We start from the raw sequence: 23616 nt of genomic DNA, 5'->3' as shown, positions 1-23616 counted from the left end.
CTCATGTAAGAAGGCTGATGTTATGACAGTAGCTCATTATGCCACAGTGTATTTTCACAAGATAAGAAAGCTCTTCATGGTTCACTGACTGGGGACAATCAACCCCTTCACAATCTAGAACCCAAAGACTGGATCTTCCGAGAGCATCAGAGAAAAGCTGCCCTTGCTATCCACATTGTAGCATAACTTTGGGACCTTGAACCTAGGGTTCATAATCTCACAACTCAGAAGGGTCCCTCTATACTCTTGGAACTGTACACCCATTCAAACCCTTAAAATAAAACTAACCAGAGAAGTTTCTCCCCAGAAGAACATGGCATCCTTGATGTGGACAGCTTTATCCCAAGATCACGGATCAAGACTTTTCTACTATCATGAGACTCTTATCTTTCAATTTTTTTCTTTGCTTATGCCTCTTTGAACAATAGAAGTAAGAAGGGGGTCTGTTGTGTGGACTCATAGAATATACTTTGTGAAAAATTTTGCAGCCAGCCTTATACATGGATAAACTTATGCCTTGATAGATGGAAGATGAAGACCCAATGTAAGTTAGAAATTTTACTGGTACATGTGTTGCCTCCTAATCAGTCAGAAACAGAATGTTGGTCCACTCCTCTTATCCCACGTCATAGGTCACAGAGAATATTGTCAGGAGACCTCCACTCTTTTAGAAGGGTTGCATTTGCATTTGTTAGATCCTTTTTTCCACAATTTCCTTTTTGAGTATTCTCAACAATTTGTATATTTTATAAATTTCCTGAACACATAAAAATATCTATGAATTATAATTTTGCTAGCCAAGGTAAACATTTTAGAAAGTAAGATTGAAGAAAAAAAAAAAAATATATATATATATATATATATATATACACACACACATAAAATATAATAGTTATTTTTTGGTGAAGATTTTAAAATTTCTTCTCAAACCCAGCAACTCATCAAAGTAATATTTTTTGTAATTGTCATTATTTCTACCTAATTTATCTTATCCACACACTAATTTCATAGTTAAAATGTCAAAACTGACAAAAATGTATGACAAAATTAATATTAGCCAAATTTACTCTGGAAAATAATTATGTTTCCCACTCTATCTCTGCAAAATTTCTTCTGCATTTAATATGCTTTAAACTGATTCAATTTAAATGCCTCCCCCATGAATAATTGCTATTCTACTCTGCTAGAATTAACACTTTTTTCCTGATATTTTTCCGCCATAGAATATGGTTGACATCTTTAGGTCGCCTCTATATTCTCTATTCCCCCCTTTTTCAGTTTTTTAATTCTTTACCAGACTGTAGAGAAAAAAAAAAAAATTTCTGGGCTCTCTGTTCTACTGGTCTATGTGTCTGTTTTTGTACCAGTACCATGCTATTTTGGTTACCGTAGCCTTATAATATAGTTTTGTCACAGGATTCTTGGGGTATCACTTCACCAGCTGGAAACCTCTGTGGCTGGTGGCTGCTGGCCCCTCCGCTTCAGCTTTGCTTGCATCTACTCGTTCCACCCACTCATCCTGGCAGGCTGTGATTGGTTTGCACTTCCTACTGGCCTGTATTCCACACATGCTAAGGGCAAGACAGGCATGGAGCAACAAGGGGTGTATGAACAAGTGAGTGTGGGGTCCAGCCTCTGTGCATAGAAAGGCATGCTGGCTGCTGTGGTGGGGTGGGCAGCTCCAGGTGCTGGTACAGTTACTGTGAGAGTTCAGACTGCTGGGATAAGTGGTTCCCCTGGCTAGGGCTGGTTTAAATACCCACACTGTGGGTGGGCATCAGCTGAGATTGGTCTGATTTTCCTTTCTTTCTAACAGGACAGCACTGAGTTCAATGCCTCACAACTGCTGTGTTCTGCCTCTCTCCTCAGTGTACAGAGCCACTCTTTGTACCATGCTGCTGCTACTGGGGGTGGGAGAGGGGCGGTGTCAGAGATTCAGGACTGTTTTCTCTATCTCTTCAGTGGCTCTTCTTGTGATATGACTTTCTATGACACCATTCTTGCATATGAAGCTGGGGGTGCCACCTTGTTACCACCAGCTAGAGGTAGAAGTCCATCTTCCCCACTGGCTGCTGCAATCACATGAAGGGGAGAGGGGTCTCCTCCTTAGTACTAGGAGGGAGTAGGAGTTGCTACTCACCACAAAGCTTCCACTAACAGTGTGGTTGGGGTGACCTGTTTACTGTTAGTGGTGAAAATATTAACTCTCCCCCTGGCCTGTGCTGTCAGTACCTTTCAGAAAGAGTTGAGAGATTCTCATTGCTGCTGAGCGAAGGTAGAAGCTCGTGTCAGTTGTGCCAACTAACATGGGGAATGGGGTTCCTGGCTCACTATTTGTCAGTAGCAATGTAAGTCCTGGCTTTCTACTTGGCTTTCTCTGAGAATCTTCTATTGGGGTTAGAGCACCTTGTCACAGCCTCTAAAATGTGGATGTGTAACATCCCCATGCAACCTTTAGCAGTGTAGGCAGGGAAAGGGGTGGGCTGATGTTTTTTTCTGTGGCATAAGGCTGTAGTAGTGAGATTATTGACTAAAAGTTTGTGGCCTTCATAGCCTGCCCTTTCTCTAGAGAAAGCTGGGATTTTTGTCTCCTTATCTTTGCCTGTTGGTGATTCTGGGCTTTCAATTTTTTTGACTTGGGACATATGAATCAAAAATAAATCCTAGAGAATTCACCATGGTGTTGTGTCTTGGGCCTTGAAGTCCATAGCAAGTCTACCTTCTTCTGCTTACCTGCAGGAGTCTCTTATGTTGGATTTATATATGATCAAAGGGGTTTTAGCTTTTAATAGCAGGATAGAGAAAAATACATATGCAGATGCTCCTGGACTTACACTTTACATCCCCATAAACCCATAGTAAGTTAAAAATATCATAAGTTTAAAATACGTTTAAAACACCTAACCTACCAAACATCACATCTTAGCCTAGCCTACCTTGAATGTGTCCAGAACACTGACAGCCTAACATTGGGCAAAATCAGCTGGCAACACAGTACTCTGTAAAGGCTCAGTTGTTTACCCTTGTGATTATGTGGCTGACTAGGAGTTGTGGCTTATTGATGCTGCCCAGCATGACAAGAGAGTATATCATTTGTTTGGAAAGAAATCAAAATTCAAAGTACTATTTCTACTTAATGCATATCACTTTCACACAATTATAAAGATGAAAATTTATGAATCAACCTATCCAATGTCGGGAACTGTTTGTACTCTGTCTCTTCAAAGGCAAACACCTTTTTGATTTGTAATTATTTTGATTTCTCATATATCTCCAATATCTGTAATCGTACCTGGCACAAGACAACCACTAATCTTGTTACAGTTAGTTAAATAATAGCTTTTTGTTAACTGAGTGATATAGTTGATTAATTATATAATTATATAATTTGTTAGTTGAATGGTATTTTGTTATAATATTTATAAAGTATTAATTAGTATTGAGGACAAAATGCATTAGCTTCACTAAGCTATAAAGAAATCCCTACACTATACGTACATACCCAATGAATCATTGGTTTCCAAGAGGAAATTAAGTAAACAAATAATGCATGAAATCCATCTGTAAGACTTCAGTGAAAGTTAAAAATATAAACAATGTGTTGAAAATAGTTCTTATACTTTGTATCATTTTCTTTTTCCTCCTCAGGTTTCTCTCTCTCTCTCTCTTTCTTTTTTTTTTTTTTTTTTTTGAAACGGAGTCTCTCTCTGTTGCCCAGGCTGGAGTGCAGTGGTGTGATCTTGGCTCACTGCAACCTCCATCTCCCAGGGTCAAGTGATTCTCCTGCTTTAGCCTCCCAAGTAGCTGGGATTACAGGCACATGCCACCACACCCAGCTAATTTTTGTATTTTTGTTTTTAGTAGAGACAGGGTTTCACCATGTTGGCTAGGCTGGTCTTGAACTCCTGAGCTCAAGTGATCTGCCTGTCTTGACCTCCCTAAATGTGCTGGGACTACAGGTGTGAGCCACCGCACCTGGCCTCCTCCTCAGTTTTACACACTGTGGTAGACACCTCTGTATATGCTGATGGTGTCCCACATTCAGTGTATGCCAATGATTTTCTGCTTCACATTCTTTCCCAAGGTTTGGAAGTACACATAAAATACATAGTCCAGGAGAAAGTTAATCAAAAGAGCAAACCATAATGAAGAATGGGAAATAATGAATGAAACATCCACAAACTTTTCAAAGATAAACTCTAGGGTGCATATTCACTGTTTTGGAGGGTCCCCAGTGGATGAGTTTTCACAGAAATGGTCAACTTGATAACTAACTTGCTTCCTCTTTCTCTCTTTCTTTCTTTCTTTCTTTTTTTTCTTTCTTTCTTTCTTTCTTTTTTTTTCTTTTTCTTTCTCTCTCTCCCTCCCTCCCTCCCTCCCTTCCTTCCTCCCTTCCTTCCTTCTCTTTGTTTCTTTCTTTTTCTTTCTTTCCTATTTCTTTCTTTCTTCTTTTGACAGAGTTTTGCTCTTGTTGCCCAGGCTGAAGTGCAATGGTGCATCTTGGCTCACAGCAATCTCTGCCCTCTTAGGTTCAAGTGATCCCCTTGCCTCATCCTCCCGAGTAGCTGGGACTACAGGCACGTGCCACCATGCCTGGCTAATTTTGTATTTTTAGCAGAGATGGGGTTTCTCCATGTTGGTCAGGCTGGTCTCAAACTCCCAACCTTGGTTGATCCACCTGCCTCAGTTTCCCAAAGTGCTGGGATTACAGGCATGAGCTACCATGCCCCGGCCGATAAAATACTCTTTAAGTGCTTTTGCTTTTTCCCTTTATACCTCTCTCTGCTCCCTTAATGTTACTTCTTAAAATTGCATCACAAATAAACCACCTGTAGTCAAATCTTTGTCTCAGATTTTGTTTTGAGAAACCAAAATGTTTAGATACAATCATTTTATTTATATATTTTATTTCACATATGAAGTATTTGTAAACCAAAATATTTCTGTTTATCTTCAGTGATAAAGTCATTCATATCTAGGACAGATTCAGGTGTAGTAGTTGTAACAGTTTGTACGAGAAATAATTATATGGTCAAATATCTTGAATATGTTTTCATCATGCATTTTGCTAAAGCATAAAGGACATGAGTTCCGGGTAAATATTGTAGTGACAGTCTTTTCTGTACTTCCTTGCCATTCAAATTACTGTCAATAAATGTGACAGCAAGGATAAAATTCATAAAAAAATTTAGCCACAGTTTCTGATATGATGGAAGAAATGATGTGTAAGTTACCTTTATGTCCACAAAAACCAGCAAAGTGTCTGGCAGAAACATTGACGCTTAATAAGTGTCTGCTGTTGGATATTTTAAATCATGTTTACTATGTGGCAGCATTAATAGAGATGTAAATCACATCCGAGTTAATCATTTCATCTGTCTTGCATGTTGTAGTTCATTAGGTGATTATAATACTCATTCTGCAGTTCTTATGTATCATTTTTTCTCTGAATTTAAAAGCATTTGTTTCCACTAATGATTATTAATATATTATGGGCAGCAAATATAGCAACCTTAATAGAACTAATAATCTTTATGCCCCTTTTATGTCACCCATTCTCTACTCAACCTTAGCCAGAATTTTAGTTCATCTAAAAGGTCTGACTTGTGAATTAACAATTAAGATTTTCTTCCCTGGATGATCCGAATCCCTGGTTACCATGATTTTGGGGGGCAAAATTTCTCAATTTTCTGTTTATATTTTCAGTGGTCATGTAAGAAGCAAGACTCACCCCAGTGAATCCTTTGTGTTCCAGAATACTCAGCCTTGTCCCATTATCGAACTATAAACTTATGCCCTCATACTGAGTAAATTATTTATTCCAGTAAAAGAACTCATTTGTTTTCCTACCAGCCTATTAACATGGGAAGACCCAGATACAGCAGCTACAGCTTTATGTTTAGTGAAACATTATGTCATCTCATGGTATTATCTCCCACCAGGGACCAGAAATTCGAAGCCAGAAGGGCATTAAGTTGTAGAGACAAGAAGCATATATTAGCCACGTATGTCAATGGAAATCTTTCTGAGAAGGGCAATTTCTTGGAATTCCAGCAACCAGGAACACAGCATTATATAATGTCTCTTGGTTCCAAGTACAGGTTACATTTGCAGAATAATGGCTAAACACCAGAGTGTCATTTCCTAGCTCTTAAACTGAGACTTCAAGGATCCATTTCCATAATCTATCAGGGGAATGTCATCCTCTAAGTTAAGATGTGCAATCAATGCAAAGTATCATGGAATGAATAACATTTCCTGTCTGTAACAAGGAGACATTTAAAATAATTTAAAAGTGGCTACCTAATATGTTCAGGAACACCAAATTTCCAGTGCTAATGAGTTGCCTGATGCAGCGAACTGTGATAGAATGCCAAAATGTATCTCAATATTAATTGCACAAAGTAAAAATATCAACATGATGCCACAGGGATAAAGAAAATTGCAGGAGTCTGTCATAAGAATGAGATGTACAAGACTTCCATATTAATCTCTCATGCATACCTGTGAATATTAGGGATCTGTGTATTTCTCTTAACTGAAAAACTGTGATACCATCCATTATTAATGCAAACGGAACAAACTATTACCATGTATTAGGAGAAAATATATACTGTAAACTAAAAGCTGAAACAGGACTAGATAATATATCCTGAGAATAGGATCCAGAAGTTGCACTACTCACCTATCAGACGGCAACAAGAATCCCAATGCTAGTGATAATCATGGGTCCTAAGAACCCCGAAAAGCTGGATTTACTAACATTTCCATATGTGATACATGGGAATGGGGTTATATGAAAGAGGACACCCTGGATTATGCAGTTGGCAAGTATTTAAAATGTATGGGAGAAATGGTAATAGACTTATATGCTTGACTCATGTATATGAAGAAAAATTAGATGACAATGCAGAATATTTCAGAGCTGGAAAGTGACTGTAGAGGTAGACAAAATTTCTCTAGCTACTGTTTTCTTGACACATTTTCCAAATATGAGAAAACAGCAAGTGGATGAAATTTTGTATTTAGTACTCTGACAGAAGCCTGCTCCTAGAGGGCATAGACAAAATCAGAGATTTTATTATTTTCGCAGGAGTGGAGCCAGAGAAATTGGAGTCTCCAGAGGTTAGGATTCTAATGTGAAGTGATGTGTGAATAAATGACTTCAACGCATGTATGAAAATGCAAGTTTTATTTATCTACTCAGGTATGATGAGACCAAAAGACCAGGAGACAACTGCCAAAGGTTATACAACTCCAGATCCAAAGGGAAAGGGACATGACACTATGCGGGAGGCACCTGGAAAAGCACCAAGGTTGGTCAGGGGGAAGACGGACTGTGCTGAAACTGCAGGCAAGAGCTTTTATTTTGGTTTTTGCAGGAAAAAATGGGCAAGGTAGTGTAAGCAGGCTTAGAATTGGCTAGCTGGAGCAATTTTGGGAGGCTCAGTTGTGCAGGAGCTCTTCCTAGTTGTCTAGTATCTGGCTCTGGGGTAATTAGGGCAAGGAAATCATGACCCAGACTGTAAGAGCATGATTTTAAAATGTGGTCGGGGATATGGGTTCTGGGTTAGTTTAGTTTGCCTGTGAAAAGCATGTTTGCATGTGAGTTCTTTGTATCTTTGGGAATTGATATGTCTTAGGACAAGCAGTCCTCCCAGGATCAGCAAGTCCCTAATATGTGAAAACATTGAAAATACAAAAAATTTACAAAGCATAATTAATACGACCCACAGTTGGTTTTCCCCTTCTTTTTTTTTTTTTTTTTTTTTTTGCCGTTATTTGAAATACAAGGTGGGATTTTAAGACTAAGTAGATAACCTTCTTAATTTCAATTAATAGTTGTTTTTAATAGAAGATTAAATGAAATAGAAGTGTTGGCTAATTGATTAATAAACTGGAAGACAAGAAAGTCAAAAAAATCCAGAATCCTTGTAGAGAAAAATTCCATAGATTGTTTAGAAGAGAGTGTAAGAGCTATATAAGATACAAGGAAAAAAAATTAATATATGTTAATTAAGTTCTAAAAGGAGAAAAGAGGAAAATAATATGACAGAAGAAATAAGGAAAGTCACCAAGAATTCTCCAAAGCTGAAGAAAGTTATTCAAGTACAGATTTGAGAACTTCAATAAATCTTAGTTGGAATATGCGCAAAGTAAACCACACTGAGGCATATCAGGATAAACACAACCAACAACTTAAAGAAAAAGCAGCAGCCAGAAAAAAATCATTTCCTTCAAAGCAATAATAATAATGATAAACTAATTTTTTTTTTTTGAGACAGACTTTTACTCTTGTTGCCCAGGCTGGCATGCACTGGCATGATCTCAGCTTGCTGCAACTTCCACCTCCCAAGTTCAAGCGATTCTTCTGAATCAGCCTCCCAAGTAGCTGGGATTACAGGCACCTGCCACCACACCAGGCTGATTTGGTATTTTTCATAGAGACCGGGTTTTACCATGTTGGTCATACTGATCTCGAACTCCTGACCTCAGGTGATCCACCTACTTTGGCCTCCGAAAGTACTAGGATTACAGGCATGAGCCACCGCACTCAGCCACAACAAATAAATTTTTAATAGCAATAATGGCAGCTCAAAATTAATGGAAAAAGATCTTTAAAGGGCTTGGAGAAAAAATTGACAACAAAAACAAAGAATTCTTTGCTAATACACCAATACTAAAAGATATACTAAAATGATTCTTTGGAAAAAAAGGAAAAGTATTTTAGACAAACCCATCAAATATCCAAAAGGTTAAATATATGGATAAAATTAAGTAAATATCAATTCAAAAGAATAGTGATAATTATAAGATAATGAATGCCTTTGGCTTTAAATATTTACATATGATTAAAATGCAGAGTAATGACACCAGAGAAAGCATTGAGAATTCTAAGGTTATAGAAAAATCAAGGAGTTGTTAAAGTAATGATTTCTATTAGGTTCTAATTATTCAGGAATATGTGATGCAATATCTAGTTTAACTTCTGGACCAAAAAAGGTACAGGAATGTTTAATCAGCGTATTAATAGAGGAAGGAAATAAATATATTTGATTAAATCAAAAGAGGAAACAAAAAGAGACAAAATACATATATAGCAGATGTATCAAATAGAAAACAAATAGATAAGATATAACCACAATATAGAACTCATTTCAAATGGAAATAGACAAAATACTTTAAGACAAATATTGCTAAACTGGTTAAATCTAAAAACTATGGTCTAAAACATTAGACACAAGGGATTTGACTGAATTAAACATTCAATAACAACCATTTGTTTTACAAAAAATAATAATGAAACTATAAAAAACCAGGAATAGGCACTTCATTAATGTGAATAGGATTATGTACAAAAATTATTCAGAAATCATTATTCTTGATGAATTAGTAAGAGCACTTCCCTAAAGATAGGGAATGAGGAAAGGCTGTAATTGTCTTCATTTCACATTTCAATGGACAGCCTGGTCAGAACAATATGATGGTGAAAATAATTAAATTTATAATGATTAGAATGTAAGAAAATAAACTGGCATTGTTCATGGAAGGTTGATGGTGTGTGTAGTAATCCAAAAAATTTTATGGATAAACTGTTAGAGATAAATATATTTTCATTATAACATGATTAAAATTAGAAATTTAGTATATCTGCAAAAAAATTGAAAATTACAATTGGTATAATTTGTACTTGCAACAATAAGCATCAGCAGCTAGGAATGAATTTAATAAGTGATGAGTAAGACCTCTCTATTAAAAAATGCAAAGGAAGTACTACCTAAGGGAGGGCTACATCATATTCATTGTTTGGAAGATTTAACTTTTTTTGAGAGATGGTCTTGTTCTGTTGCCCAGGCTATAGTGCAGAGGTATAGTCATGGCTCACTGCAGCCTCACCCTCCTGGGCTCAAGTTATCCTCCCACCCTGGCCTCCCAAGTAACTAGAACTATAGGTGTGTACCACCATGCCCAACAATTTTTTTTTTTTTTTTTGGTAGAGGCAGGATCTCACTATATTGCCCACGCTGGTCTCAAATTCCTGGCCTCCCTCCTTGGCCTCACAAAGTGCTGGGATTATAGGCATAGATTCAGCCCAGCAGGATTCAACGTTTTTAATGTGTTGCAGCTTCCAAAATCCTTCCATGCATTTAATGCACTTACAGTTAGATTTATAGCATGTAGTTTTTGGCTGGAAGTGACAAATGGATATTTAAAACCATATGCAAATTTAAAGGTAAAAATAGTTATGACAATAATAAAGAAGAATGAATCTGCCCGCATGACAGTACGGATACAAGATTTTTAAAGCTATAGTTGTTAATATAATGTGGTAGTAACACAAACTAGACATGCTACCAAATGGAACATAATAATATCTAGAAACAGACCCTTTAAATACAGTCAGTTTATGACAGAAGAGATACATAAGTACAAAGGAGATAGCATTATATTTTATGTTGCTGTGGAAATTTGATGATGCTGTGGAAATTTGATGTTTAAATGGAAGTATAATGTAGTTTTTATATATGTATGTGTGTGTACATAGATAAATGCCTCTTTTACAGTCACACCATACACAAAAATCAATTTAGGATGAACTATAGATCTAAATATAAAATGTAAGTCTACAGTTTCTTGAAGATAACACAGACACACTTCATGACATTGAGGGAGACAACCATTTCTTAAATATTATAAAAAATACTTACCTAAAAGTAAAAACAAATGATAAACTGAAAAATATTAAGAGCTTTTTTTTCCCTTTAAAACAAACCGTTACATGAGTGAATAAAAAGCTATTATATGGGAAAAGATATTTTCAATGTATACACATGAAAAAAGATAATATAGACATATAGACAGACAGCAAAACAGACATACATACTACCTAGGGAGACAGATTCCTATACATAAAAAATATTCCCTGGAGATAATTTTGTCCTTTTTCATACAGTCTTTCCTGATGTGGTCTATGTGATTAATAACATATTCCTTTGTTTGATTTTTCCCATCATTAAATGGCAGCACACTAAAAAAAAAAAAAAAAAAAAAAAAAAAAAAAAAACCAATGTAGAGACCAACAAGCCAATAGAAACATGAACAAAAATGTAATCAGGCACTTCACAAAAGGAAATGCCTAACTGGCCAATAATAAATGAAGTTTCTTAACATTTTCAGTGGGGAGATGAGAGTATATGTGCCTCTCCCTGAGAAAAATAAAACCAGTCAATAGGCAAAGTATATTAAAACTGTGAATTCATTTCTTAAGATCAGTGGAATCCTTTATCACAGAGCAATAAATTGCCCTTTGGTGAGTACTAAATGATAGTGGGTTTATGCAAAAGCTAATTTAGATAATTAATTCTACCACATAAGTGTCAGATACACACTTTTTTGGCACAGAGCGATAGACAAATACATATTAGTCTGTAAAATCCGTTTTATAACGCATCTTAATCAAGTACTGTGTGCTTGATAGGATGCAATAGCATTAGAGCAGATTTAGGCATCTGAGAACCAATTTTTTATGTGATTAAACAACCTTAAAACTCCCAGAGCATTTTAATAATCAAGAATGTTTTTTTAAAAACATTAGCATAATAAAAATGATCTTAGTGGAAAATACTAATATGAGAATGTAATGGATGCAAGACACTGTTCTAAGAGCTTTACATGTATTAATTTATTTAATACAATCATACTATGAAATTGGTCACATTACATTTTCTGTTTTACGGATGACAGTGTTGAGGCAGAGAAGTTTCATCATCTGCCCAAGATCATTGCATTTACAAGTGACGAACCCACTGCACAAATTTTGGCAATATGTTTCACATTAATTAGCATTTACTATCTGCATTTTAGAGTCGATTCTGTTTTATTGCTCTGTATTTATTTTCTCATCTTATTTCATTTGCAATCTGTTCACTAATATACCACGAATTTTGAATACTAATAATTAAATTAACAATGACTGGTAGTTTAAATGTCGGCTTGCTGAAAAGGAAATTGGAAATGACTTTGTGTAACTTTTGATATTTCTGAACATTTTATACTTTCATAAAGTAATGCAAATTCCATTAGCAGTAGAATAACACCTCACAAATCTTTCTACATATAAACCAAAGAGAGAATGTATTAAAGTATCTTACATTTTACCATTGCGAAATAAAAGCTGTTCGTAACAGGTTCACGTAGTCTCATTAATTTTTAGACTCCAGTGGGAATAAAATTTACAGATCATTAAATTTTTACTTCTTTTCTCTGAAATATCTCTAAATTGTTGTTTCTTCGTCTGTGAAAGGCAATATTATTTTACATTTTCGCACAATATTTACAAAAATGCTACATTTTATAGCTATTCTCTCAATATGCCTGAATTTTAACCAAGAAAACAATTTCTGAAGATTTCATTACCTCAAAAATATTTGACAGACTTGCTCTTTATGATAAGTAGAATGATGAAGAGGATGATAATTTTATTAACCAAACCTTTTTTTTTTTTTTTTTTTTGCAGATGACAGAAACTACATTTGCTTTGGCAAAGCAGAAATTTATTAGCTTACAAGGTAAATGGGGGAATTAAGTAACCAAATTTGGGGAAGAGTAAGGATGCAGCTAAGCCTTAGCATCAACGGGACAAGAATTTCAGACACCATGGGAATCTACCTCTATCTTTCATCTACCTATGTCTTTGATATTGTTTAGAAACCTCTTATTCTGGCATGTGTTTTCCACATGTTAATGTTCATATAACTAAGAACTCTCAGACCTCATGACTCACAGCATTTGTTACTTTGGAAGCACCCCATTTCGGTTTTAAAATACTCAGAAAATCTATATGATGTTCCTACCTGGGTCTGCTGCTCAGCTTTGGGCAATGAACCCATGTAATGGTGTCACGTGTTAAAAATGGAAGAGCCCATGAGAACCATAGAACTGGAATGGTATAATAAGGAATGTCTAGGCTGGGCGCAATGACTCACGCCTGTAATCCCAGCACTTTGGGAGGCCAAGGCGAGCAGATCACCTGAGGTTGGGAGTTTGAGACCAGCCTGACCAACATGGTAAAACCCCATATCTACTAAAAATACAAAAATTAGCCAGGCGTGGAGGCTCATGCCTGTAATCCCAGCTACTCGGGAGGCTAAGGCAGGAGAATCGCTTGAACACGGGAGGTGGAGGTTGAGGTGAGCTGAGATCGTGCCATTGCACTCCAGCCTGGGCAACAAGAGTGAAACTCTGTCTCAATGAAAAAAAAAAAAGAATGTCTAAAAAGATGAGAACTGCACTTCCCAATACAAGAATAGGGTCACTGGGCTGACAAAGCAATGATATTCTATTGTGAATTAACATTGATGACAGTAAAGGTGGGTAAAGGTGGGTAGTAGAGCAACACTTAGTTCATGTTATTATGATTGTTATTGAGAAAAATGCCCTGGAAGAATTTGTTCCTAACTACTTTAAGGTAGTTAAAACCTAGTTTGGAGGCAAAAATATGTGAAAATATTACATAAAGTCTCCATATTTTTCAGTGCAAGAATATCGATTTAAATGCATGGAATAAAATAACCACTGAGACGTCCCCAAATAAGGTTAAAATTCAAAAAAATTATATTAATTTTAAAAAGTTCAAGTTTTAAAAAAATCCTATACCATGATTTTATTTTTATTACCTTTTGGTTAATACTTTGTGGATAAATGTTGAGATATTATGCTAATATTCTCTTCTCTCTCATCTACCCACCATTCATAGAATCTACCAATCCACTGATGACTCCCATCTCTATTTACTACCACTATGGTGATTGCCAAACAGAAATTATATCATCCTTCCTAAATTTTTTCCTACATTTGCTACTTTCTTTTTCACTAAGAAAAGTAGTATATACACACTACTTTTATTCCACTAATCAAAGTAGTGTGTATATGTAAAATATATACACACACATATACATACATACACACAAAAACATTTAGTCTAATAGATTTCTGTTTTATTCATTGGGGTCTAATCTGGTACTCTCATTGTTTATTTGATGTTAACATTTTTCTAAATTTAGCCAATAAGAGCCCTGTCAAGCTGCCTCCTGCATTCTCTTCATGTTCCATTACTCCTTGAGCATTTCCTTATGCCTTGTTTTTTCACTCAATACAATCTGCAAGCTTATCTTGTTCTTTTCTTGTCCCCATTTTGAAATCAGCCATTTCTGCAAGACTGCCTGCTCCTTTCAGTAGAAGATGGTATTTAGATACCAATACCCAGAAACTAGATGTGCTCAGTGCTTCTATGCTCTCCCATTAGACAGAACTGAGAAATATGTAGAAATAGATAGATATGCAGATGTACAATTTGATTCTTACTGCTCTTGGTTGTTGTATTTGTGAATCCACTTCCTTACTAAAATTTATTTGAAACCCCAAAATCAATACTCATGATGCTTTTGCTGTATTCATAGACATGCTCAAAGTGACAAACAAATTGAGGCACCCCATGAAGGTGTTCCCAGTTGAGATCATCTAAGGCAATTTAATCCCTTCTTGTTTCCATACTATAAACAAGTGTCCCCTTTGTGATCTGTTTAGTGTTACATTTTTCACATCTTGATTTTTTTGGTGATTTTGCTATTTAAAATGGACCCCTAGGGTAGTGCTGAAGTGCTGTCTAATGTTCCTAAGCACAAGAAGCCTGTGATATGACTTACAGAGAAAATATGTGTTAGATAAACTCCATTCAGGCATAAGCTATAGTGCTGTTGTTGACATCAATATATATAATCAACAATATATATTCAATAAAGTGTCTTTAAGCAGAAACACACCTAAAACAAGGTTATGTAATGATCAGTAGATTAAAACGTGACCAGAGCCTCACAGGAACCCAACTCTATATTATCCCTAAAAACAATGGTTTTAGTTTTTGCTGATTCCATATTCATAGCCATTTTTATAGAACATAATACTTCAAATAATAAAAGTCTACTATGTATAGGCATATGCACACATACATATATAACCATTTCTATTTATCTGTGTATATTTGTGTCTGTGTATGTATAAATAAGGCTCATGAGTTCATATCAATATTTTTAATTTCAATCGAACACATTGGGGTTCTTTTCAACTGTCTTCCTTTGCCATAATTATGAATCTATTTTCAGGCAATGATAAACCTGATTCCCACACCCTCAATATACTTGCAGTAAGTACAAAGTACAATAAGTATACATTGCGAATACTTATGTATACTCACAAATATTTTGGCATCTCTTTGGCCATATCCTTCATAGGCCCTATCTTGTCTATGCACCTGTCTGCTTCCTTGGCTTCAGAGCATTGCCTCCAAGTCCTCTACAGCACAACTCACCCCTCAGCATCCAACCTTATGATGTACTGAGATATTGTGTTGCCCCTCTCGCCTCACTACCTGTGCTGGGCTTTGAGGCTGATACCATTACACCTATAAACCCCAGGAGTAGAGGGAAGGTAAGAAGGAAAAGGGTGATGTTAAAATAATGATTAAAAAGGAGATAGGATGACAAGAACATTCAGTGAATATTTAGGGCATGTTTACCTCTAAGGGAGCATAATTTTACAAAGTTTCTGTTACAAACAACAAACATATTTAATCTGTCAATTATAAAGATACTAACATATATGAAAATTTGGAAGCAATGTCAAAAACTAGAGTGAATATTGAAGGGTGAAAATATCATATAATGCATGCAATTGTACATATATGCTAGTTAAGCTCCCTATAAGTACTATATATAGGATTGCAGTGACATATGAGGCAACCGCCAGACCTAAACTTAGTTGCTTACTTCAACGGATCATAATATGTTAATCAAATGTTGGTGATTTTTAGTAATTATTTGAAATTTTGATTAAAATGTTTATCTGACTGAAGTCTCACAGATAGATGTTAAAGTCGACACAAACACTACATAAAACATATTGTGCATGTGAGAAAACTGCACATGTGTAATACATAAATCTGTCAAAAATGTGAATTAGGTAGCAGACTTTACAAAACTGCTACAAATTACAGGTGGCTAATACTTTAACATATCTTTAATTACTTTATATTGTATTAATAGTGAAAAAGAGAAACTTTAAAATAACCTATCTTGTTTCTTACATTATTTAAAACTCTATTATATTATTACAAATCAGGTAACATAAGTGCTGGAAGTCCAATTTATATGTGTGTTTCTGATTGTCATCATTAATTAAATGTTTGAAGTCAAATGCATATATACAGCCAAATCCAGAGATTCTTAGAAAATTAAAAGCTTAGTGATCTAGTAATTTGGATGGATAAATCAATTGCATGGAAAGGAAAATGAAGCCTTAAGGCAATTCTTGAAAAAAATGCAAGACAAACAAGCAAACGAACGCCTTTTTATTCATACAGGGGTGTGTGTGTGTGTGTGTGTGTGATTTTACCTCCTTGATTTTTTTTTCAAGGCCTTGGTTAAGTATAAACCAGCATATATATACATGCCTTCTTTTTTATAGTAGAAACACACCTACATTTTCATGAATCAGACAAAATGTTGAGACACAAGAAAGAAATTGTGAAAAAGAGTGATACTACATTGGATTCATTAAATGAAATTCTGGGCATTTATTTCAAAATGGCATTGAGATCAAGTGCATATTCTGCCATAATTTGAAACTTTTTATTTTGCATATCATAATTTTAAAAATAATGTGACATTAGTATTCATATTTTCTCAGGATATATGAGCTATAGTGAAAAATTAAACTTGGGGTTAATTATTTGGAGAAAATAAAGCACTTAGTGAAAGATTAATATTCATTCTTACAAAACATCTAAAATCTCAGCATATTTTCAAATAATTCTACTCTGCATAATGCTGGAAGAAAGTGATATCATTTTAAGGATATGTAAAAATATCTACCTTTATAGTTAGAATACACTGAGTTTCTGTTCTTTGGAAAAACTTCTTGTATTTAGCATACTGGTAGTACTAGTGTTAATGTTAACAGAAATTATAAAAGTAACAGAAATTAAGGAGCACTTAGCATGTTCTAAGCACTTTGCTAAGTATTGTGTATTATTACCTCATTTGATCGTCATGATAACATTAAATGAATCTCACATTTTACAGATGAGGCAATTGGAACAGCAGGGTTAAACTGACTTGTCCAACCTGCTAGTACGTGGTGGAAGTCTGGTTTCAAACCCATTAAATAGGACTCAAGAGTCCGTGTAGGATGCCATTCTGCCATTCCTTCTCTTCATATCTTTGAAATGTATGATGAATTATAACCATTTAAAATAAACATGTAACCCACTTTATATCATACATATTTTCTTAAAATGTTAAATAGCTTAATTTTTTCACAAACTGTATTACATTTTTCATACATTAGGACTGCAGGATTGCTAATGAAGCAATGATAAAGTTTCTCTGAAAAGGGTAGATTTTTCCTTTATGAGTTATCCTTTTCGTTTTTGAGTTGATATCTAGAGGATATGTTTAAAACAAAACATGTCAAAGATCATGATAAAATTCACAAGCTAGTCGTACCAATATAGTAATAGCTACACAGAGCCCTCACTGTTTAAAAGAAAATGAAAAGAGTGATGCACTTAGCTCATGTTCGTGCTTTAGCTGGACTTGAAATGCAATAGAACAACAAAGTTTTATTACTAAAGTGAAAAGATTTGAGGCTATCTCAAAAAATCCTGGGAAACATTTAAAATGTCAAGATTTTGTGATCATAAAGGCATTACTGTTGACTTACAAAGTTGAGCGATTGGGTCCAAACTATTACCCACCCTCACCTTTGGTAGTTTCTACAGGCATTTGGTAGGAACCCCACAGCTTTCAACAGGCAAGACTTTGAGAAATATCAGTTTTACGTTGCTATTCGCTCATCTCATTTTGTTCTTAGAGAAAGTTGAAGATCATTTACTTTGTTCTTAAGTTTTCTATAGATGTCCATGCATTCCACCATTATTTTGACCAGGAAACAATTTGTAAGTGCTCAGCTTTTTCATTTCTTCATTACCTTCATTCTGAAATAAGGAGAGTCCTAAAAGATGAGTTACATATTTATATAAGCTTCTTGGTAAAAGTTTATGATTGATGGGCACCAGTAAGCCATAGACCAGGCCTATGAACTCCAGGCACCCCAGCTCATTCTGTAGTTGAAATTCTAGAATATCACTTTACCAGCCAACTTTTATCATTTTATTTGGGGGTGTGTGTGTGTGTGTGTGCACCCTCACATGTCTGCCAACTTTTTAATCTCCTCGAAAGCATTGCTATCAAGTTGGCTCAAAGCATCTGTTACTTTAAGTAGCAGGAGAGCTCAGCCAGGATTCCAGTTACCTGCTTCAAAATGTACCAATCTTGTTTCATTTACTCTCCCAGTAAACCTCTCTCTATCACCACTGGATTAATTTAAAATGAGCCAAAGATATTATATTACATAATCTGAAAGTATCCATTTCTAAGATACAAGAATTATTTCATATCATGTACAATCTTGTCAGTGTTTTTAAATTTCTCTTTTATAATTGCGATGTTTGTGTTCAGTTGATACGTCTTTTATGTCTTTTTAAATCTATGAATTTGTAAAGTTAAGCCAAATCATTGGTTTTATAATATTTTCTACATTCTAGAGTCTGCTAACTGCATCTGTCTTGTATGTTTGACGATTTCCTTCATTTCTTTGTGTTTCCTACAAATTGGAAGCTAGAACTAAGTGCTTAAGATTCAGATTTGATTGTTCTAGACAAGAATTATTCATAGATGCTGCTGTGTACTTCCTATGGCATTACATCAGGATGTATGGAATGTCCTATTATACCTGTTTTTGTAATTTTAACATTAGTCGGTTCAGTTGGGGACAGCCTGGTCCATTAAAAAATTCTTCATCAGCTTTTTATTTTATGGTTTTAGCAGCCAAAAAATAATTTTTAACTCATGGTTTTATTAGGGTTTCCCAAATAGTAATATTCAAATTTGATTATTATGTCTGAATATATTTAGCTGGAATTCTATTTAAAAATTCCTTCATTAAAAATTCATTCAGTACCGGAGAGTCAGAATAAATACTTGACTATTTTTCTTTATTTGTCAGTATTCAAAATAATAAGTTGGCACCCTAGCAACCAGAAAAGTTGAGAATAAGAATGTTTAAAGTATTATTAGGAACTAATGAATTTAACAAAATTAATGTGCTTCCATTCATTGCATGTTATTACTATATTTTTTTGATGCTTAACTAGTCCTGTATTTGTTCATTTGGAGTCTTCTCAAATTGTCTCACAACTCCATCATGGTCTGAGTGAACATATATTGCACATTCTTTTACAGCTATTGAGATGTGTTTTATGATTCAGAATGCTAATATCTTGGTGAATGTTTGATGTGATCTTGAAAGGAATGTGTATGCTGGTGTTGTCTGATGAACTATTCTATAGGTGCCAAAGAGCCAGTTGACGGATGGAGCTGTTGACTTCAATGATGTCCTTACTGATTTTCTGCCTGTTGGATCTGCCAATTACTGATAGAGGGGTGGTGATGTATTATTCTCTAATAGTGGATTTAGCTAGTCGCTCTATCAGTTAACTTTGCTGTGTCAATTCTATTAGCTTTTGCTTCACTTATTTTGATGTTCTGTTGTTAGATACACTCACATTAAGGATTTTTATGTCTTCAAGAATTGATGCCTTCATCATTAGGTAATGCCCCTGTATATCCCTGATAATTTTCCTTAGTCTTTTCACCTTTGTCCAAAATTAATATAGCCACAATACCTTTCTTTTTATTAGCGTTGACATGGTGTATCTTTCTCCATACCTTTACTTTAGCATGTGTGTTTTTATTTAAACTGAGTTTCTTGTAGATAGCGTATAATTGGGATTTGTTTTGTAATTCATTCTGATAATCTGTCTTTAAATTGATGTATTTAGAAAATTGATATTTAAGATGATTATTGGCATAGTTGTATTAATATCTGTCACATCAGTTAAGATTTTTTTTGCTGCCCTTAGTCTTTTTTTCTTTGACTCTGACTTCTCCGCTTTTAGTTGAGTATTTTATGAGTTTAGATGATTTCATTTCTTCTCTACCCTTAGCATATAAATTATATATGTATTTTTTAACTTTTTAAGGTTGTTCCCCTCGAGTTTGCAATATACATGTACAATTAATTCAAGTCCTCTTTCAAATTACATTATAATACTTTATGGATAGAATAGAGGAGATGATTCCCAATTCCTCCCTCTTCTCCCTTACAACATAGAGGTGATCCTTATTTCACTTATCTATAAGCTATAATCACTGAATACTATGTTGCTGTTATTATAACAGAATTGTTGTTTGTTAAATTATTTAAGAATAATAAACATATTTTATTTTTATCTTAATTTATTCCTTCTCTAATGCTCTTCTTCCCCCTACATATATCTGAATTTCTGACTTGTGTCATTTTCATTCTTTCTGAAAAATTTATTTTAATATTTCTTGCAAGGCAAACCTACTGGCTAAATATTCACTCAGTTTTCGTTTGTCTGAGAAAGTCTTTAGAGATTATTTTGTGGGATACAGAATCTTAGAATTCTTTTCTCATTCAACACCTTAAAATATTTTACTCCTTTTTTTCTTGCTTGCATATTTTTTGAGGAAATATCTCATGTAATTCTTATCCTTTATCTTTTATTGGTAAAGTGTTCTTCTTCTCTAGATTCTTTTAATATTTTCTCTTTGTTTTTGATTTTCTGCAGTTTGAATATGATATGGTGAAGGTAAGTTTTTTAGTATTTATCTTCCTTGCCCATATCTGACCTTTCTGGATTGTAGTTGCTATTTATTATTAATTTGGGGGTATTGTCTGTCATTACTGATTCAAATATATTATTTTTTTCTGTCCTTTTCCCTCTTCTCCCTCTAGTATTCTCATTATGAGTGTGTTATGACGTTTGTAATTGCCCTATAGTTTTTTGATATTTTATTCTGTATTTTTAATTATTTTTTCACTTTGCATTTCAGTTTTGAAATTTTCTATTGGCATTTCTTCAACTTCATTATTTCTTTCTTTCTCTGTGTCCTCATAGCCCAACACAGGTTAGGTTGCCAAAATCAAATGACAAGGATGAGGTACAGTAGAAGGAAAGTTACTTTATTTTCCAAAGCTAGCAGCGGGAAATGATTCAGGCTCCTGCCTTAATGAAGCCACTTCAAAATTTTCAGGCAAAATAGTAGGGTGTAAGAAGGGGAAGTTTGGCATGGAGGGCATGCAAAGAGGCAAGGTAGTGCAGGTCTACGTGATTTGTTCTGATAACTTATCTTGAGTTATCAACCCATCTTTTGAATGGGCTAGTGCCATCTTGGGCTCAGCCAGGTTGTAAATTACTCACAGCCTTAAAGTAATTTTCTGGTGGGGAATAATTCCATAGGCACTTGGATAGTCCCAAGATTCAGTCTCTGGAAATTCTAAGTAATCATAATTAGATAAGCTAGCAATGCGAGGGAGTGCCTAGTGGAAAGAAGGAAAGTAAAGGTTGTTATTTCATTACTAAAAAGTTAATACAAAGGGCCACAGAAGGAAAAGGAAAAAAAAAAAAAAAACCTAAAAATAGGGTAGTCTGTTACATCCTGTCTTAATGAGCCCGTCAAAGACATTCTTCATTGTTTTGTATTTCCTCTTGATACTTTCTCAGTGTTTCTATCCCTCTGTCTGCATTATTCATTATTGTCATATCTGCCTCAGAATAAATAAGTAACCCCATAACTATTTACCTAAAATACTATTGGTCAATTTAGTTTCTCATCGACATTCTGACCAAGAAGAATGGGGCAGAAACATTTATCTTGAAATATATTAGGTAGGTTTTAGAATCTTTTCTGTTTTATCATCACAACTGCCAAAATTAGAGAGAAGTGACTAGAATCGTTGTGAACTTTACTCATATATTCCAGTAACACTTTTCATTTTCTTCTTAGACAAATATTTAAAAAGTAAAAAGAAGGAAACCTACTGAAGGCTGGAAATTTTATATATGTTTGGTTTTTATAAAACATAAATTATTTGATAGATTTTAAAAAGCCTTGAATCTCAGATAGTTACATAGCTTTGCCAATATCATGCACCTAAATAAGAAGGAAGGAGAAGTCTTCTAGCTTCAGAACACAAGTTTCCTTCAATGAACTGCAAACTGCCAATAAACTAATGGAGGGTCTCCGTAAGTAGATTTTCTCTTGCACTATATATTTTATGTCTAATGGCTGATTGGTGGGTAGAACAGCGTAGGAGAAGTTGCAAACATTCCACAGAAGGTTGTCAGGCTATCAGTAGCTTTGAGGGGCAGAGTAAGGAAAACACAGGACTTTGTAGGTATAAAAGCAGCATTTCCCGAGTATAGACATAGCTCTAGGGAGTTGCTACCACTGTCTTCAGGATTCAATTCAACTTTGAGCTGGCTGACTTACATATAGGAAAATATTTATTCACCAACATGAGCATGCTATGCCTTCTGTCCCCTGTGAGTTATCCTTTGTGTTTTTATTCTATAATTAGAAATTGATTTTTTTTCCTGAAAGAATCATTTGAAAAAAGCTTTTCTTTACATATATTTATGAACTAACCTAGAAAGAGGTATTTCTAAAAATGCACCAAAAATTAATAACACCTACTACGAATCATATGTGTCAAGGGGTAGGCACAACTTCTTATAGATAAGTAAAGAAATACATGGAATAGGCCCAGTGCAGTGGCTCACCCCTGTAATCCCAGCACTTTGGGAGGCCAAGGCGGGTGGATCACAAGGTCAGAAGATTGAGACCATCCTGGCTAACACGGTGAAACCCCATCTCTGCTAAAAACACAAAAAATTAGCCAGGCGTGGTGGTGCGCACCTGTAGTCCCCACTACTTGGGAGGCTGAGACAGGAAAATCACTTGAACCCGGGAGGCAGGGGTTGCAGTGAGCAGAGATCACACCACTTGCACTCCAGCCTGGGTGACAGAGTGAGACTCTGTCTCAAAAAAAAAAAAAAAAAAAAAAAAACATGGAATAATCACACTGTTAGGTTTTCTAATTTGCAATGGATATAAAATACATGAGGATATAAAATGTACTCTTAAGTTCATTCTTAGGCATTAAAGAACATGCCAACTCCTTTATAAGAAATTACACATTTGTCATAATAAGTATTTTTTATAATAGCTTTTAATAAAATATGTAGTACAATTATTATCATCATCATAATAGTAATAATAAGAAAAAAGTACATTGATTGGGTGACTAGTATGGCTGGACTTATGACTTAATAGATTACCTCATTTAACAGTCATTCCAGATACCTGCCATTAATCAAAGATACCTAATAAGACAATTCCAAGAAAATGTGATCCTACCAATAACCCATAACCCTCTACTTCCCATTCAAGTGGCAGCCAGAGAAGACAATGGTGTTCTATGAGCACAACTTCACACCTACCCACACCCAGACCTCCGCTGGTTGGCTCGATTGTGGATTTGTGATTCAATGACATTCAATCAAACACTAGCATGCTACATTTTGCTAAGATATAAACTAGAATAGTCACATTTCTTTGTCTCGAAAATTGA

General features: G+C 34.9%; 1 long non-coding RNA gene across 5 annotated transcripts in view; it reads left to right on the top strand.

The window, feature by feature from the left end:
- LOC103879183 overlaps positions 1 to 22813 on the top strand; it is a 259760-nt gene extending 236947 nt beyond the window's left edge. For 4 of the 5 annotated variants that reach the window (XR_004178668.1, XR_004178667.1, XR_004178666.1 and 1 more), the window contains 2 exons: positions 7208 to 7316; positions 12518 to 13073. This is a non-coding gene — a long non-coding RNA (uncharacterized LOC103879183). Of the gene's footprint in view, positions 1 to 7207; positions 7317 to 12517; positions 13074 to 19465 lie in introns of those variants that run through there. The other variant, XR_004178665.1, reaches the window with a different exon arrangement.
- Positions 22814 to 23616: the final 803 nt, after the last annotated feature.

Source organism: Papio anubis, chromosome 15 (genome assembly GCF_008728515.1).
Source record: "Papio anubis isolate 15944 chromosome 15, Panubis1.0, whole genome shotgun sequence".
Lineage (NCBI taxonomy): Eukaryota > Metazoa > Chordata > Mammalia > Primates > Cercopithecidae > Papio > Papio anubis.
The sequence above is the reverse complement of the archived record's forward strand: the minus strand, read 5'-3'. Positions and strand labels throughout refer to the sequence as shown.